This window comes from Stegostoma tigrinum, chromosome 1 (genome assembly GCF_030684315.1).
Source record: "Stegostoma tigrinum isolate sSteTig4 chromosome 1, sSteTig4.hap1, whole genome shotgun sequence".
Taxonomy (NCBI): domain Eukaryota; kingdom Metazoa; phylum Chordata; class Chondrichthyes; order Orectolobiformes; family Stegostomatidae; genus Stegostoma; species Stegostoma tigrinum.
Genome location: NC_081354.1, coordinates 151,678,177 through 151,694,497, shown reverse-complemented (window position 1 = coordinate 151,694,497; position 16,321 = coordinate 151,678,177). Strand labels below are relative to the sequence as shown.

The 16,321-nt window shown below is 45.2% G+C and overlaps 1 protein-coding gene across 1 annotated transcript in view; it reads right to left on the bottom strand.

Annotated features, from left to right (window-relative positions):
• Positions 1–16,321, bottom strand: part of alpk2 (alpha-kinase 2) — a 79,150-nt gene that overhangs the window by 49,680 nt on the left and 13,149 nt on the right. Inside the window, exons 2-3 of the mRNA XM_048545875.2 lie at positions 14,961–15,080; positions 2,186–2,303 (exon numbers count right to left, since the gene is read on the bottom strand). The gene's annotated coding sequence lies outside the window, so the exon portion shown is untranslated. The remainder of the gene's footprint in view (positions 1–2,185; positions 2,304–14,960; positions 15,081–16,321) is intronic.

Sequence of the window (16,321 nt, the reverse complement as noted above, 5' to 3'; positions counted from 1 at the left end):
AGGTTCCATAGTCTTGCCACTAATGCCATTCACCTCTGAAATCTATCAGACTGAACTTGAAACATTTACATCCCTGCAATCTCACTGAACTGTAGTCTTCCCCCTAACAATACCACCTAATTCAATTCCTGTTACAACACCAACTTTTGCTTTTATTACAGCATGTAATTGATGAAACTGTAAGACACACATTTGAAAAGGTTATTGATTGGGACAGTGTGAATGGCATCTTCCATTGTGATGGTGTCAGAGATTACATGATAGAGAGACTTAAGAGAAAGGACCAGTAATGGGTTCAAGCTGTCTGTTGTTTCTTATTGTGTAACAGGCTAGTCACTATTTAAGGCTCAGGAATCTCTCCTGACTTAGATTAGCCAAGTATGCAAACATTACGGCAGCTGTGAAGGACCACAGGGAACTTTGGATAGTCAGGCCTGGTGAAAGTGGCACCAAAACTGCAGACGTCAGGAAAAGATTGTAGGAAAAATCCAAAATTGCTTAATGCAAAGAAAGTCACAAAATGGATTTACAAAGACATTCAGGATATAATAAACAGGATGGTGGTCGATGAAGGAAATTCTAATCCAGCATTCACAGACTTCAAGGCAAAAGAATCAAACAAAGCTCAAGAAACTACTGAGCAACTCCCAAACAGGATTTTTTAAAAAAATCAATTTAATACAGCACTAGGCAGGTAAATACAGTTCCAAGAGAAAGCAACTTAAAATAAAAAAAACCAATCCCAATGCTGATGCCATTACACACAAGACAGAAAAGAAATGTGAAATCAAAAAGTGGCTGCAAATATTTGATCTTCGGAACCAAGCAAGAAAGAAATTATTTAGGTAAAGTACAGTAAGGCAGTTTTTAATGTCTTTAAAAGAAATATCAGCCTAGCAGGGGAAGACAATGCAAGACCGATCATAGTGGAGAAGCTTCCAATACTGTAAAGTAAATTTAGAACATCAAGTGCATTGCATAGAAAGTTTAGAAAACCCACAGATTCTATACTATACTTCCTCAGATCATTGGAGGAATCAAAACTAAAACTGGATTTTTGAGGTACGTAATTGCTTCAATGTTAGACAACAAGTTAAATAAAACAAAGAACCGTGGATGCTGGAGATCTGAAACATCAGCAGAAATTGCTGGTGAAAATCAGCAGGTCCAGCAGCATCTGTGTTCTGACGAAGAGTCACAAGACTCAGAATGTTAAATCTGCTCTTTTCCCCACAGATATTGCCAGACCTGCTGAGTTTTGCTGGCAATTTCTGTTTTTGTTACATTATAATTCATAAGAACAATAGCTGATGAGTTAAATCATAGCCAGATAAATTTAACAATATTTTAAAACCCCTTAATAGTTATTTCAATCTGAACAGCAGGAAGATTCTACAAGAGGCAAATTCAACAGAACAGTCCAGAAACCCATGAATCATTTTATTCCTGCATGGGATGTAAGCTTGGTTGGCAAGACCAGCATTTATAGTCCATCCCTAATTGTACTGAAAACGTGTTGGTGAGCTGTCATCTTGAACCACTGCAGTCTTTGGGTGTAAGACACTCATAGTGCTATTAGGAAAGTATTTCAGGATTTTGTTCCAGCAACAAGAAAGGAGCAGTGATATAGCTCCTAATTAAAGTGATGGTGAATAAACACTTAAGGCGTTTGTATAAAATTATTCTCAATATTTATGTGTAGGTGTTAAAATACTGGACAAAGAAATGTACTATAAATATATTAATCATTTGTCCATTAATGTTAGTAACAAAAACCCCTAAATTGTAGTTTATTAAAAATTAAAAAGTAGTGACATAGGTTAATATGGGCACAAGGAAAGCACTGAGTTCATTTGTACAGTGATAAAATTTAAAATCAGAGAAGTTATGTGAAACATATGTATAACTTATGTTTAACCAAAGTTAAGAGTACAAATCTAGTCAGCATGTAATTTTTTAAAAAAAGTTAAGATGCAATTGAGAAGGCACAAAAAAAGTCAATAGTCTAATGCCAGCACAGAGAGGTTATTCTTGCTTGGCATATTGGTGATGTAGCTGCCTAGTGTTTGAATGTTGCATGTGGTGATACATTGAATTTCTGGGCCTGCACATCTATCAAGATCTGTCATAAAATTAAAATACATGAAGTTTTTTTCCACCACTACCATGCAGGTCAGCCAATCACCTGTATAGTTTGAGTGTGTGAACCTGGCCATCCTTAACCACTTCATATTTAAGAACTCCAAGAACCTTAGTAAGCTGCTTGTCTCCTTTGTACCAGGTTACTTCTGGTTCTGGATTACCTGTGTAGCAAATACATAATTACAAAATAAAACTAAAAAAAGTTTATCAACATGTAAAACACAAAAATGTTACAACCGTTAAGATACTAATAATTAGAAAGACAAATTAGCCTACAACCGCAGTCACTGATAAGTGTTGACCGAAACTCCATCTTCCTATGCTATCTTGTGAGTGTCAATGAATCACTGAAGGCTTACAAACAGGTGCAGTGAGCCATTAGGAAGGCTAATGTGCAATAGCATTTGAGTTTGGACTTGCTTTAATTGAATTGAAACTTGGTTAGACTGCACCTGGAGTTGTGTGTGTAATTTAGGTCTCCTTGTCTCAAGAAAGATATTATTGTCATAGAGGTAGTGCAACAAAAGTTCTCTAGACTTGTTCCCGAAATGACGGGGCTGTGTATGAAGATTGATTCAGAAAACTGGGCAAGTATTCTCCAGAGTTTTGAAGAGTGAGAGAGTGTCTCATTGAAACTTACAAAATATTTACAGGGATAGACAGGGTAAGGTGCAGGTAAGATTTTTCCCTTGATTGGGGAGTCAAGAACCAGGGGCACAATTTAATCATAAGGAGGATGCCACATAGGTCCAAGATCAGGAGAAACATTTTTACTCAGATCGTTGTGAGCTTTTGAAATTCTCTACCACATAAGGGCTATGAAAACTCAATCTTTGAGAGTGTTTAAGGTAGAGATTGATAGATTTCTGATCGCTAGTCACAAACAGAGTTATGAGGCTGGGGTGGTTAAAAAGTATTGAAATGTTTGATCAGCCTTGAAGAATATTGTGGCAAGCTTGACGGACTGAATGGCCCACTACTGCTTCTATGTTCCTATGAATCAGAGGAAGACATAACAAGATTGCTCATGTAATTTAAAAGAAACTATAGGAATACAGCAGGGTGTATAACCCTAGCCATACATGACGTGGATGTAAGAGAATACTGTCCTGTAAAACAGAATCCTTATCGAGTTTTGAGAAGATTTATAGCTCAGGTTGAGGTTCTGGATGTGAATTTGCTCGCTGAGCTGGAAGGTTAGTTTTCATTTGAGTAAGACTTACTCAAAAAACTTCAAAAATCTGGAGAATTAAACAAGAGAGACGTCCAAAAAATGAAACCAGATGGATCCAACACACCACGCTTCTACGGACTACCAAAAATTCACAAACCAGGAGCCCCCCCTCAGACCCATAGTCTCGCTACCTGGAACACCAACCTACAGATTAGCCAAGGAACTACACCAAAGACTAAAACACCTAGCAGATGACTCACGCCACTCCATTCGCTCCACCCAAGAATTCCTGAACACCATCAAAGACACCAAGGTAGAAGAGGATGAAATATTGGTCTCCTTTGACGTAACAGCCCTGTTCACATCCGTCAACATCAACCTAAACACTGACGACACTATTAGAAGAACCAAAGACACATACATCAGACACCACCAACCTCATCAGCAAGGACTACATCATCAAGCTAGTGGACCTGTGCCTTACCACCCACTTCACTTTCAATAACAAACCTACAGACAAACCAACGGTACACCCATGGGATCTCCGATATCAGGGTTCTTAGCAGAGGCAGTAATGCAGAGACTCGAACAAACAGCTCTGCCAATCATCCAACCCAAACTTTGGGTCCGCTACGTGGATGATACCTTTGTCATCACTAAACAAAACAAATTAGAGGAAACCTTCAAGACCATCAATAATACCCTTTACTGGCATAACATTCACAAAAGAGGAGGAAAACAACAACAAACTGCCATTCCTAGATGTCACAGTCGAGCGAACAGCCAATGGGGAACTTCAAACCAGCGTCTACAGGAAAACAACACATACGGACCAAATACTGAACTACAGGAGCAACCATCCCAACACCCACAAACAAATCTGCATCAGAACATTATTCCAACGAGCCACCACACACTGCAGCACAGAGGAACTATGAAGAGCAGAAGAAAATCACCTATACAGTGTATTCAAAAAGAACGGGTACCCAATGAACACAGTCCGCCGATTTCTCAGCAACAAACCCAAACAAACAGACAAAACAGGCTCAGAAACCATAACCACGCTCCCCTACATCAAAGACATTTCCGAAATGACTGCCAGACTACTCGGACCACTTGGCATCAGGGTAGCCCACAAACCCACCAACACACTAAAACAGCAGCTAATGAACTTAAAAGACCCTATACAGACAACAAGCAAAACGAACGTCACCTACAAAATACCTTGCAAGAACTGTGACAAACACTACATTGGACAAACAGGCAGAAAGCTAGCCACCAGGATACATGAACATCAACTAGCCACAAAACGACATGACCCACTATCACTAGTATCCTTACATACAGATGAGGAAGGACACCACTTTGATTGGGACAACACATCCATCCTAGGACAAGCCAAACAGAGACACGCACGAGAATTCCTAGAGGCATGGCATTCCAACCGGAACTCCATCAACAAACACATTGACTTGGAGCCAAACTACCATCCTCTGAGAAAAAAAACAGGAAATGACATCACCAATGCAGGAAATGACATCACCAACCCAAGGAAGCCTAAATAGATAAATAGAAAGCGGGACATAACACCAGCGCTTCATCGGAGACTCACTGATGATGTTACCTAGAATGGTGACGAAACATCTGGGAAAAAACCGGCAAGCTCAGTGAACTAGCTTACATCTGGAACACAATAAAGACCCACTCTCTTGTGGACTGAGAGGAGGAGAGTGCTGTCTTGGAGGTGAAAGGACGACGTTGGGTTGGCTGTGCACCCTTGCGACCAGTGGATCTTAATGCTGGCTTCGGCCTAACGCTGGTTCAGGGGAGCAGCCAACCTGCAACGATGGCTGCGGCAAGTGCTCGTGCCCCAGGTCAGGGGGTCCGGAACACCATCCGTGTTTCTGTAAAGAAGGTGGATGAAGGTGCACCTGTGGACCGCACCTTCTTTGTGAAGAGGGTCCTGTTGGACTGTTGTGGGTTCGCTGCTGCGGACATTTACTGCCTGCAGGATTTCCCCGCAGGAGGTTTTTACGATGTGACCTTCAGGAGTGCCAAGCTTTGCGAGCGCTTCCTGGAGGTTTTCAAGGAGAAAGGAGGTGAGGGCCCCCTCTCTGTATTGACCGCTGTCCCGCTGTTTGTGATGCCAGCACAGAGGAGCCGTATGGTGACTGTACATATGTACAACCCGCATGTGCCAGCAGTTGATGTCCTGACCTTCCTCGGAAGGTCTGTGAAGGTGGAAGGGGACCTAACTGACATCGTGGGCCCCTTTGGCATCCGGACGAGTAAGAGGCAGGGCAAGGTGACGCTGAGGATGGGCGCGGATGGGAATGTCGTACACCCACCGTCCAGCTTCGCGATCGGCGGGAGCAAGGGCTCCCTGACCTATGCAGGGCAACCTAAAGTCTGCCATGCCTGTGGTAGGTCAGGTCACGTGGCAGCCGACTGCAAAGCCACCATCTGCAGGAACTGCAGGGAGGAGGGACACCTTGCAAAGGATTGCCCACAAGAGAAAAGCTGCAACCTTTGCGGGGAAGCGGGCCACCTCTATCGGGCATGCCCGCGGCGGGGGACCACCTACGCCCAGGTCGCCGGCAGGGGCAATGCGGGGCCAGCCCCCCCGGAGGAGAGGAAGGCACCAGGGCCCAGCAAGGACCCCACTAATGTGCAGGAGGGCCAGGCCGTGCAGGAGGGCCCAGCCCCGCAGGATGGGCGCGAGGCCAGTAAAGCACCCCTGCAGGCTCCGATCCCCCCGACAACCCGGTGTCGATGGAGGCGGCGACAGGCGACCCAGGAGAGTGGACAACAGTCCGGAAAGCGAGGAGGAAGGTGCGTCGACGGGCCCAGGAACCGCAACCATCAGGCGGGAAGAGGCAGCTACAGGGGGGCTATAAGAGCTCCTCTGACGAGGGGGATTCGGAGAGGGCCCACCCGAAGCAGAAGTTAAAGATCTTGAGGGGGAAGGAAAGCAGCACCCCGCTTCCAGGTGATGGGAGGCGTCCTGAGGCTCCCTCCGACACCCAGTCAAGTGCCGCTGGAGCACTGGAGGGCCCCCTGGAACTTCCAGGCGGGAAGGAGCAAAAAGCGCGTCCCCAGCCTGACCCGGAGCCGGACCCTCCTGCCTCCGCACCCCTGACTGGGGGATACCACCCGGAAGGCAGCACGGACGGTTTCCTGAGCCCGGAGAGCGTCCAGCAGTTAGCCCGGGCAATGGGCGTGAAGGGACAGATGGAGAGGCTGGACCTTGGACTTGGGGAGGGTATTGCGATCACTGCCCACAATGGGGGTATGAGTTGCGAGCATTAATGTGCGCAGCGTTAAGTCAACCACAAGATGTGTGTCCACGTTGGCCTACCTGACCACCATCAAGGCGGACCTCCTGTTTCTGCAGGAGTGCGGGATACTGCACCTCGGCAGGTATGGGAAATGGTCCGGCGCCTGGACCTTTGGGCCTTCGATCTGGTCGGGGGGTAACGACTGTCGCTCCTCGGGCCTGGCTATTCTGCTGCGGGGGCTCAACTTCACCATCTCTCAAGTTCAGGAGGTGGTGGGGGGGGGCGCCTCCTAGTGGCTGACGTCACCTATAGGAACACTCCCCTGAGGCTGATCAACGTGTACGACCCAGCGGTACGGAGTGAGCGGTTGGCCATCCTGCAGCGGCTTCCACCTCTGCTCGCTACGTCCAGGCCGGTCATCCTAGGCGGAGACTTCAACTGCATCATTGATGCAGATGGAAGATCCGGCGTGGGGACAGTGGGTGGGGGGAGTCAACTGGACGTCACGTCCAGATTCCTGATGGGCACGTTGAAGGATGCCAAGCTGCTCGACGTCTTCAGCACCCCTGCAGACGGAGCGCAGCAGAGGTACACCTGGTCGCGGCCAGACGGGTCTATCCGCTCAAGGATAGACTTCCTGTTTGTGTCACGGACGTTCTCGGTCAGGTCCACCGGCGTCGAGCCGGTGTTCTTCTCTGACCACTGCCTCCTGCTGGCCGACTGTCACTTACAGGATGACCAGCCGGCCGGCAAGGGGACGTGGAAGCTCAACACGACTCTGTTGACCCCAGAGAACGTCGAGGAGCTTAAGAGGGAATACGCCGGTTGGAGAACCGTGAAACCCCTCTTTGAGTCTCCAGGCGACTGGTGGGAGACGGTGAAGGAGAACATCAAGAGGTTCTTTGTCCTCAAGTGTGTTCAGAAGGCGAGAGAGAGGCGGGGAAAGCTGTCGCGACTCCAGAAAAGGGTGCAGAACCTGCTCCTTCTGCAGTTGATGGGGGTCGATGTCACGGAGGACCTTCGCGAGGTGAGGGGCCAGCAAGACTCACTCTTCGCCGCGGAGGCCTCCCGGATAATCTTCCGGTCCAGGGTCCGCTCCGTGGAGCAGGACGAGACGTGCTCGCATTTCTTCTTTCAGAAGGTGCACAAAGAGAGCTCTGTGCTCAGCCGGCTGAAGGAGGACGACGGCTCGGTGACGTCGTCTCGGCCCGACATTTTGAGGATCATCAGATCCTTCTATGCCGGATTGTACGACATGAAGCCCACGGACAGCACGGCCTCCGAGTCGTTCCTGTCGTCTATCACGGAGGTCTTAGACGACGGCACGAGGGAATGGCTGGACCGGCCGATATCCCTGGACGAGCTGACCAGAGCCCTCAAGTCCTTGGAGAGGAATAGGACTCTCGGAAGCAACGGCTTACCGGTCGAGCTGTATTCCGCTCTGTGGGGCCTGGTCGGCCAGGACCTGCTGGAGGTGTACAATAGTGCAATTCGGGCAGGGGAAATGTGCAAGTCCATGAGGAAGGGCATCATCACCCTCATTTACAAGAGGAAGGGGGAGAGGGAAGAAATTAATAATTGGTGTCCCATTTCACTTTTGAACGTGGACTACAAAATCCTGGCCAAGGTCATAGCTAACCGGGTCAGGTCTGTCCTGGAGTCAGTGATTCACCCTGACCAAACCTGTGCTGTGTCGGGCAGGAAGATCGCTGAGAGCCTCGCTCTCATCAGGGATACGATCGCCTACGCACAGGACAGGCGGGTGGACACCTGCCTCGTCAGCCTGGACCAGGAGAAGACCTTCGACAGGGTCTCTCATGCTTACATGAGGGACGTCCTCTCCAAATTGGGGTTCGGGGAGGGCATCCGCAATTGGATGCGGCTGCTCTGCGCCAACATCGTTAGTGCAGTCTCGATCAACGGGTGGGAATCAGACAGTTTTCCTGTTAGATCTGGAGTCAGTCAGGGTTGCCCGCTCTCTCCTGCCTTGTTCGTGTGCTGTGTGGAGCCCTTCGCCGCCTCCATCAGGAAGGACGTGAGCCTGAAGGGCGTGACTATCCCAGGCAGCGGAGGCCTTCAGGTCAAGACCTCCCTGTACATGGACGATGTCGCCGTCTTCTGCACCGATCGTCGGTCGGTGAGTAGACTATTGGACATCTGCGCCCAGTTTGAACTGGCCTCGGGTGCCAAAGTCAATAGGGCTAAGAGCGAGGTCATGTTCTTCGGGAACTGGGACGACCGCTCCTTCATCCCCTTCACCGTCAGGACAGACTACCTGAAGGTGCTGGGTGTTTGGTTTGGTGGAGCTGGGGCGTGCACTAAGACTTGGGAGGAGCGTATCACCAAATTGAAGCAGAAGCTGGGCAGGTGGACGCTCCGGTCCCTCTCCATCCCGGGTAAGAACCTGGTTGTCAGGTGCGAGGGGCTTTCAGTACTGTTGCAGGCCTGGCCTGTTCCCTGGACCTGCGCCGCTGCGGGTCACCCGGGCCATCTTCCACTTCATTTGGGGGTCGAGAATGGACCGGGTCCGCAGGGACACCATGTACAAAGACCTGGGAAATGGGGGAAAGGGCGTACCGAACGCCACCCTCGCCCTGACGGCTACCTTTGTGTGCGGCTGCATCAAGCTGTGCGTAGATCCTCAGTACGCAAACACCAAGTGTCACTACTTACTGAGGTTCTACCTGTCCCCGGTGTTGCGAGGGATGGGCCTGGCCTCGTTGCTGCGGAACGCTCCGAGTCGTTGGACCGTTCCATACCACCTGTCCTTCGTGGAGAAATTTTTGAAACAAAACACCTTTGACCACAAGGCCGTCAGGCAGTGGTCAGCACGTCGTATCCTTGGGACCCTTCGGGAAAAGGAGAGGGTGGATCCCGTCGTGTGTTTCCCCACGCAGACTGCCAAAGTCGTTTCGCAGAACGCCTCATCGCCAGAACTTTCAAACAAGCACAAGGACTTTGCTTGGCTGGCCGTGAGAGGGGCTCTGCCAGTCAGATCCTTTATGCATGCCCGGAATCTCTGCGCCACTGCACGCTGCCCTCGAGGTGGCTGCAGGGGGGACGAGACTGTTGATCACCTCCTTCTGGAGTGTGCCTATGCGCAGGAGGTCTGGAGGGGGATGCGGTGGTATTTGTCGAGGTTCGTCCCGAGCAGCTCCGTGACGCTGACTCCATGCTCTACGGGCTGTTTCCGGGGACGCACACCGAGACCAACATCAACTGCGCCTGGAGGACCATCAATGCTGTGAAAGACGCTCTTTGGTCTGCCCGCAACTTGCTGGTCTGCCAGCTGAAAGAACTGACCCCGACCGAGTGTTGCAGACTGACGCACTCCAAGGTCCAGGACTACGTGCTGAGGGACGCGCTAAAGCTTGGGGCAGCCGCCGCCAAGGCGCGGTGGGGAAAGACCACCGTATGAACCCCCTCGTCCAGAATAGAAAAAAAGGGCCCTATCTGGTAACTGGGCCCAGCTGGCGCCTTCCCCAACTGGTCAGGGGGCCAACTGGGACTGTGCAGGGTGACGACTGCCGGGGTATTTGCTTTGTTTCTTTTTTTCCTCTCTGTTTCGTTTTTTCCTTTAGTTGGTGTACGTTCCCCCTGGGTAACCCGGAGCGGCTTGCATGACTGGGTAGGTGTATAAATGTTTTATTTTTTGTACATTCTATGAATAAAGTATATTTTTTCAAATAAAAAGAAAGGTGACGAAACGTCTGGGAATGAACCTTACCGCTCAGCGAGCAAACTCACATCCAGAATCCTTATCACTCGGGTCTAGAAAGGCTCAGGTGAAAGCAAAATTACAATATACGTTAGAAAACCACCCAAGTGAACCCAGCATCTGGAGTTCCCTGCTATGCATAAACTACAGAAAAGACAATGCAATAACAATGATAGATTCCCTACTGAATTCCTCATTTGGAATACTATATTGATGGAGATGACAGTACCAGAGCTTTTACCGAAATAAGATTTTTTTAAAGGGATATTGGCAGGTTCCTTAAACACTCAGAGCTCATTAAAAAAAAAATTCTTCATAGATGAGGATGTCACTGGCTAGACCAACCTGGTGGTGATCTGCCTTCTTAAACTACCACAGTTCTTGTGGGTTTGGGACACTCACTATGCTGTTAGAAAGGGAATTCCAGGATTTTGACCCAGCAACAGGGAAGGAATGGCAACTTGGCTCCCAAGTCAAGATGGTGTGAGACTTGGTGGAGAATTTGCAAAGGGATTAAATATTAAATGTGGTGGATGTTGTGCTGAACTAACTGACTGCTTTGATGTGAATGGTATAGAGTACCCTGAGTTTTGTTGGAGCTGCAAACATCCGGTAACTGGGGAGTATTTTATATTTATTTGTAAAAAATTCATTCACCGGATAAGGGAATTGCTGGCTCGGCAGCATTTATTGCCCATCCCAAATTACCCAGAGGGCAGTTCAGAATCAACCCACCTTGCTTTGGGTCTGGAATCACATGTAAGGATGGCAATTTCCTTCCCCAAAGGACATTAGTGAATTAGATAGTTTTTTCCAACAATCGACAATAGATTCGTGGTCATAATTAGATTCCTCCGTCTAGATATTTACTGAGTTCAAATTCCACCATCTGCCATGGTGGGATTCATAGAGCATTATGTGGGCCTCTGGATTAACAGTCCAGTGATAATACCACTAGCCCATCGCCTCACCAAAAATATTCCATCAGACTCTTTATTTGAGTCTTGTAGAAGTGGCCTGGCATTTGGTGAGTCAGAAGGTGAGTTACTGGTGACAGAAGTCCTAAACTCAGATCTGCTCTTTCAGCTATAATATTTATATGGCTAGCCTGGTTCAGTTTTTGGTCAGTTGTAAACCCCACTGTGGCAGATTTAGTGATGGTGGTGGTATTGAATATCGAGGGACAATTTTCTCTTGTTGAAGGTGACCATTGAGTTGCACTTATATGTTCCAAATGTTGCTTGCCATTACCAGTCTAAGCCTCAATATTTTCCAGGTCTTGCAGTGTATGAAAACTGACTGCTTCAGTATCTGAGAAATCATGAATGGTGCTGTCCATTGTGCAATCCCAAAATCTGACATTATGATGGAGGAAAGGTCATTGATGAAGTAGCTGAAGATGGTTGCATGATGTCCTCACATTGTGATTATTGATGCAAGGTTGGCATGGTGGTGCAGTGGTTAGCACCATTGTCTCACAGCACCAAGGACCTACGTTCACTTCCAGCCTTGGGTGATTGTGTGGAGTTTGCACATTCTCCCTGTATCTGTGTGAGTTTCCTCCAGGTGCTCTGGTTTCCTCCCACAGTCCAAAGGTTTGCAGGTTAAGTGGATTGGCCAAGCTCAATTCCCCATAGTGTCCAGAGATGTGTAGTTCAGGTGAACTAGCCTTGAGAAATGCAGGGATTAGGTAGTGGTGGTGAGTCTGGGTGGGATGCTCTTCAGAGTGTTGCTGTGGACTTGTTGAGCTTAATTGCCTGATTCCACGCTGTAGGGGTTCTATTAAACAACCATATGCTTTGTGCAAGGTAATGACACCAAATTTGCAGGGATCCTTAATGATGTAGTTAATCAAATCACTCTCTAGAGTTCAGCTCTTTTGTCCACATTTGGGCCAAGAATGTAATGAAGTCAGGGACCGAGTGACCCTAAAAGAATCGAACTGGGTGTCAGTGAGCAGCTTATTACTTTGTAAGTACTGCTTGCTAGCGTTACCAAACCCATTTGCATACTTTGCTGATAAAAAGAGTGGACTGGTAAAGGTGGCAAGTGGTAGTGTTGTATTTGTATTCATTCCTCAGCTGATGTGGGATGGTGGGTGGTAATTAACAGGAGGTTTCAATGTTCTTGTTTGACCTGATGCGTTGAGGCTCCATGGGGTCCAGACTCAAAGTTGAAGACATCCAGGACAAATCCTCCCTGTATTTATGCGGCAATGCCACAACTTCTAAACAGCCTGTCTAGCTACTGGGACAAGGACGCACCCAGAAATAGTGATGGTGGTGTCTGGGACATTTTCTGTAAGGTGTGATTCTGTAAGTATGGTTATACAGGCTGTTCTTTGACTAGACTGCAAAGCATCTCTCCAAATTCAGAACAAGTTCCCAAATGTTAGTAAAGATGACTTTGCAAGATTGAGAGGGCTGAATTTGACATTGTTAGTTAGTGCAGGGTGGGCTATCTGAATCCATTGCTTTGTTTTGACTTCATAGAGGTTTCATGCAATTGAATGCCATGCTGCTCTATTTTATAATAGGATGAAGAGTTGGCTACAATAATTCTGAATCTATAATCACATGTCGGCCAGACCAAGTTACCATGACTGATTTTGTTTCCTAAAGGACATTCCTAAAGTGAACAAATATATTTTTACAACAATTAACAATGGTTACATGGTCTCCATTACACCAGCTGTTAATTCCACACTTTATTGCTTTCAAATTTCACCATCTTCCACAGCAGATTTTGAAATCATGTCATTTTGGTTTTTTAGTCCAGTGGCATTGCCATGACACTATCACCTCATTTTCACAAAAAAATCACTAATTTTGTTTCCTTTTATTAATAAAACTTTATTGATAGATCATTGTATTCTAAAATTTATATATAGACAAAGTATATAATTGGCCACATTGGTAACTAGGTAAAACATTTATACTTATGTTGTGACGTGTGGATTTGTAGAACTAAAGAAGGACTCCATACTTGGTTGTAACAATACTGGGGAGTGAAATATGCATTCTGAGGCCATGAAGTCTGCTTATGAGAGTAACTGATGAAATTGGACCTGAGATAAATTTAATGAAATGACTAAAATTTGTGATGTTAGTGGCAATTTTGTTTGGATTTCTGAATCAAAGTAAAAACAATCAAAAATTTGAAATTATGATTGTAATGAGTGAAATTTTAAACAATTGAAACTTTTTGACAAGGAGAGTGAGGTGTCTTAGTTAACTGCATAAGAGAACAATGGACAGTAAGTGTTCTGCTTAGAAATATTGAAAGTAGAATTTGAGCAAAGTACAAGAGTAATGCAGAGGAAGAAGAACTACATAAACAAAGATAAACCATATGTTCACAGTCTGCAGCTTAATGAAGCTGATGAGAAGGAGAAAGAATATTTGCTTAGCTTCCAACTGACAGAGAAAAATATTGACAGGCATTTGGAGGCAAATTGTTTGTTCATTGTGGAAAAATCAAACAATTGGAAATGCAATCCTAAAAGCTAGAAAGAAACCATTAAAACAAAAAGGACTAAGGAAAAATGTTTTCAACCAAAGCATGACGAACAAATGGAATAAGATACGGAGAATGTATCAAATGAACAGTATAAATTCTCAAGGGACAGCTAGGTAGGATTTTGGAGACATTATTTTACTAGGCAACGACAGAGGGTAATTGTGACATAACCTGTGGGCTGACACCTTTTACCATGATGATCAGTGGGTATATGGCCTTAGCATCTCGCACTGAAAGGATAAACAACAATCCACAATGCCCCCTGTCAACCAATTCATATGTGGCATTTGTAACAAATTCCTTCCTCTCATGGATTGGTCTCTTCAGCCAGCAGCACAAGTGCATTACATGAGGCTGCCCTCTCTCCAAGGGATTTTCTACAACATCCATAAATTTACATTGATAGAAGGGTGCCGGCAATGTTTCTTTCCAGGAAAAAAAATGAATGGGTTGAGTTCGAATTGGCTCTTGGGCTTATTCACCTTTTTTTGTTTATGTATTCTTAAAGTGATTATTATTTTGTTTAGAAATGTATTTTATATTATGTAAACAAGATAGCCGCTAAAATATTGACATGAATGCCTTGAAATAAAATCATTAGAATTGACTATTTCTATGAACAAAACTATGATACCAGTTTAGTCTAAGAATGGAGAACAGCCTTTGGATTAGGATACCCTACCAAACTAAGATTTGATGTATTGCAGAAGAAGAGGACAGAAATATAAAATATATCTCCATGGCCATTATATCTGCCCACTGTTTTGAATTTGCAGTTTGTTTACTTTACAATATATTATTCTTAACTGTCTAGATTTAATTTGAATCCTGTTTGTCAAATTATAAGGATGATACTTTAGCCTGTTACTATAATTCTTCAAGCTTTTGAATTAATTTTGTGATTTTTTTTGGAGAATAGTTGGTCATTATGGATCCTGCCCCAAACAATGTTCTGCCAAGCTTTTGCAAAGCCACTGTTAAGATTCGAAATGACAGATCGTTCTCTTTCAGCATTATGGGATTTAATAAAGTGGTTTCAATGGATAATCCATGATTCCCCTCCATGAGGAACATACAATACAAACTGATTACATTGTTCTGTGATATCAAAAGGATTAGCATTACTTACCAGACACTGTGCAGGAGAGTCTGACATCAACATTCTTAACCACTTTCTGAGATTTCAAAGTACTGATGAAATGAGGTGATGATTCTGTTACCAATTTTGCTGATGTTTTGGGAAACATACCTACAATTTGGAAATGAACAATGGAACAAATACAAAATAGTAAATTTCTTTGCAAAAGAATGCTAAGATTCGCAGCAATGTCAGTTTGTGACTTTTTTTGTACTTTAGCTCTTCATTTACTGCTTGAATCAACAAGTGTACTTTGATTTCACTGCAGTAAAACAATTAAAAATTCAAACATTTATACCTCAATGTTTGACTTTGGCAAATCCCAGACTTGACTATTCCAACAACAAACTAAACCTGAAATTGTTGGACAAACTCAGCAGGTCTCGCAACATTTATGGAGAGAAAACAGAGTTAGCACTTCAAGACCAGTGACCTTTCTTGAGTTTCTCCAATAATTTCTGTTTTTGTTTCAGATCTCCAGCATTTGCAATTCTTTGTTTTATTGGACTATTCTAATGCTCTCCTTATCAGCCTTCTATCATCCAGCCTGTAGAAAATTAATTTCATCCAAAGCTCTGCTGCTTATATCTTGAATTATAATTATTTACCTGCCACGTTTGTATTCTTCGTCCTAAATTTGTTTCAAGATCAGCAGTGTTTCAATTTTTTAATGTTTATGTTGAAAGCTTTTCTTGGCCTTGCCTTTCCCTTGTTCTGTTTCCTCCTTGAAACCATCAGCCTTTGGAAATTCTTGAATTCCTCTAATGCTAGCCTGTTTCAAATTCCCAGTTTCCATTTTGTTCCTGTAGTGTTGGCTAGGCCACCAGCTCTCTAGATCTTAACCATTCCATGAACTTCTCTACCACTTCACCTCTCTGTTCTCCTTTCTACTGCCCTTCTCTTTGCCTTTTTGAAGAAGTCTCTGCAGTTTTTTCTCAGCTCGAGTCAAATGGTTGAAATATTGATTTTTGTCTTTCTTCTATTATTCTAGAATTTTATCTACTCTTGCAATTTCATGTACCTCTTCCTTGGTTTTATGGTCTGTATGGGTGGATATATAGGAACATTACCACCTGAAGCTTTCTCAAACCACTTGTCACCCTAAATTCAAAAATACTGCTGTTCCTCTATGATCACTGGATCACTGGAACTGTCTCCTTAATGGCATTGTGGGCAAATAGATTGCAGTGATTCAAGAAGGCAGCTCACTACCGTCCAGTCAAAGGCAACTAGGATTGGATAATAAATGGTGGTCAAGCTAGTGACACCAACATCCTTTGAATGAACAAGTAAAATGGATTTTTTTTGCATGCATCTTGGAATTCACATTCAAAAAACTTTCTACCATAGAT